At 37.5% G+C, this 3,369-nt stretch overlaps 1 pseudogene across 1 annotated transcript; it reads left to right on the top strand.

The window, feature by feature from the left end:
* Positions 1–1,132: 1,132 nt before the first annotated feature.
* Positions 1,133–3,144, top strand: LOC145167104 (uncharacterized protein At5g39865 pseudogene; annotated as a pseudogene). The gene is made up of 2 exons (XR_013740898.1): positions 1,133–1,531; positions 1,739–3,144. The product of XR_013740898.1 is annotated as an uncharacterized protein At5g39865 pseudogene (transcript).
* Positions 3,145–3,369: the final 225 nt, after the last annotated feature.

Below are 3,369 nucleotides of genomic sequence, written 5' to 3'. Positions count from 1 at the left end.
AATGAGTGAAAGAAATCAGGATCTATACATCTAACCATTTTGATGCAACATCGGACGCCCGAGCTGCATTCTCACTTTCCCCAAACAAATGCTGTAAATTTTCTGTATCAAGTTCACAAATTGAAAAAAGTAGAATGAATATCAACTCCTTTCATCACCAAATTCTCCCTAATAGGAAGACTCCTCTTGAGTTTGAAATATCTCTTGAGCTTGAAATATTGATATGCTATGAGCTAAATGGTCTGGACCCCACAAATCCGGTCCGGCTTGGATTAGTAAAAGCCCCATGGATCCATCTCTATGTACACCTCTATGAACAAACAACATTATGTGTTTTTAGTGATTCAAATGGACAAATTACATGTAAAAAGAACATACTATCACTTGAATTTATCATAAGTCATAAGATAACACAGTTTTGAATTCGGGCGTGTTCGGCAAAACTAGCTGATAGCTTGTAGCGGGTAGCTTGTAGCGTTTTGTTAAACGCTACATGAAGTAGCTTTTAGATTTGGAGCGTTTTGTTTAAACTAAACGCTAGAAGTTTGTAGTGCCAAACAAGGCTTTCTGTTCAAAATAGAGCGTTTTGTAAAACGCTAGAAGCTAGAAGCTCTCAAACGCTCCGTGCCGAACACGCCCTTCAACGTTTAGTGGTTTACGTTATTAAAAATCAAATCACGTACACAGTTACCTATATGTCAATTTCTATTCTAAATACCAAGATTTGTTTTCCATAATAAAACAAACTATTGATTTAAAATATATATGTTTTTTTTCTTTTATTTATTTTTGTTTGGGGCGGGGGGTGGTGGTGGTGGTTGCATATTAGGTATCTTTATATAGTTTTATCAGAACAACTATAAATGTTCACATTTTTTAAGAAATATTTTATATACATTCCCTCAAGTAACCAAGTCTTTTGAAAAAATAACTAGTTTTAACTTTTAAATCGTTTCACATACATAATATATTCTGATAAATATAAACATACATAATATTTTGTGACAAATAGTATTTCTCATTTCTTAATTTAAATTTAATATATATTTGGAAAACCCGTGATTTTAGGCTTCGAACCATATCAAATCAAAAAACAGACCTTTCGCAGGTTCTAAATTCTATTTCAGAAAAAGGGCCCTACTAACCCCACGACTGCCGAGAAGTCGTTGTCGCCGCGGCGACGTCGGAGAACTTCCATAACCGTACTACTCCCATCGGTTACACTCTACCTTTCCGTCCACGCGCCGCCACCACTCGTCGCTACCTCCCAAACCAATGTCCTTGGCCGGACGTGAATTGTACGCCGGTCAACATGCGCATGGGGGTAGTAACTGTTAACCTAACGATCTGTTCTTTTCCATTTGCTTTTGGACCTTCTGTAGGGACGATGAATAATAGAAGGATAGCCATGTATGCAATAATTCCCGCCTTCTCTCATTATTTCTCTCTCACATACGAACATTGTGTGTTCTTAAGTCTCCTATTCGTGGGAATTTGATCGAAAGTCTTACCCAGTTCTTCATCGTTATTGGTATATTTAAACTGTCTATTTATTCTTGATTTTTTTTCATTTTATCTTTGAAGCTGTTGCCTCTCTTTCCAGCTCATTCATGGGGGAATGTTATCTTTTTGAACTTCTCTCCTTTTCTCATTATCACCTACACATATCCACACACACTCTAGATTCTATGTTTCTTTAATCTTTTTTTATTAGAAAGTGTTGGCTTTTATTGTTCAGTTTTGGAATTTGTTGGTGGGGTTTTGGTGTAATGGGTTGCACACCATCGAAGCAATCTGTATGCCGGAATTGCAATGCTCAATGTTCTCCGGTGCGGAGGAGCTATTCGTCAGACGTTCACCGTTCTTCTACTTCTACACACGACGGCGCCGACCACCGCCACATCGTAGCACTCACCTCCACCACCCTTGGTTACCTTCAACTCGATTCATCCAAACCCAAGGTGCGCCATGATCCAGTCCGACAAAATCTCCCGGAGAAGAACAGCAAGGATTTTGCAGTTGGAGTCATCGAGGCCAAAACATGGTCTAAGATGATCAACGAAAAGATCACGAAAACTGCTCCAAGAACGCCCATTAGAACTCCTACCGGTGAGCCAGAAACGATCAATACGTGGGAGTTGATGGAGGGTTTGGATGATTCAAGCCCTCTCCGACCACCATCCACGGTGGATTTGGATCACATCCGTCATTTCTCCTACAACGTTAATTCCAACTCTATTCCACAAGAAAAAGATCGAGATGTTGAAGTATTGTGCAAACCATTATGGCTACAAATCAAAGAGAGGAACCATTTGGATTCGAATTCAAACTCGAACAACACATCTATTGCATCATATCTTGATCTGAATCAAAAGCCATTAATCTGCGGAAAACAACAGTCATCCGAAGGTAACAATCTTGATGATGTGAAGAGATCGTTACAAGATGGAAAAACCGAAATTATGTATGGTCACACTCACAAAGACAAATTGATTTTATACTTCACAAGCTTAAGGGGTGTTAGAAAGACTTACGAGGATTGTTGCCATGTTCGAGTCATTCTGAAGAGTTCTGGTGTTCGAGTTGACGAACGTGATGTATCCATGCATTCGGGTTTCAAGGAGGAACTCAAGGAGTTGTTGGGTGATCGATTTGGTCTTGGTGGGGGGTTGCCGAAGGTGTTCGTTGGGAAGAAATACATCGGTGGTGCTGAGGAAATTAGGCGATTGCATGATGAGTTTCAACTAGATAAGGTGTTAGAAGGTTGTGAAATGGTGGATGACGGTGGTGGTGGTTGTGGTGGTGGAGGAGGATGTGAGGGTTGTGGAGATGTCAGATTTTTACCATGTGAGACGTGTTCTGGAAGCTGTAAGATTTACTATGAAGTTGATTCTCATGAAGGTGAAAAAGAAGAAGAAAATGATTATGGGTTTCAAAGATGTCCCGATTGCAATGAAAACGGACTCGTAAGGTGTCCAATATGTTGCGATTAAATTCGTTCGAGTTTGTTTAATATTTATCATATAGATGAAATTAAAGTTTCATAGTTTGTATAATAATAAGTGGACGATATACATTCGGTGTTTATAAGTATAGAAGATTCAATAACGACAATGCTGGTTTAAGAACTTCAAAAACATCATGGGTTTGTACCATTGATGGTTTAGTATTATTACTTTGTTTGCATAAGATCCATTTTTACATGGGTTAATTAAAAAATTAAATATAAAGGTATAAATATTTAAGAACTTTAGATTTTTTAAAAAAATAAGAAAAATAATAAATTATTAAAATTGATTTTTTTATCTTTTAAATTTAAATAAATAAACAAAATAAACTAATGAGTTTTAATTTGAGAATTTTGAAATA

This window comes from Lactuca virosa, chromosome 3 (genome assembly GCF_052849685.1).
Source record: "Lactuca virosa cultivar CGN04683 chromosome 3, Lactuca_virosa_CGN04683_v6, whole genome shotgun sequence".
NCBI classification, from domain to species: Eukaryota; Viridiplantae; Streptophyta; class Magnoliopsida; order Asterales; family Asteraceae; genus Lactuca; species Lactuca virosa.
Note: the sequence above shows the minus strand (reverse complement) of the source record. Positions and strands in the feature narration are given on the sequence as shown.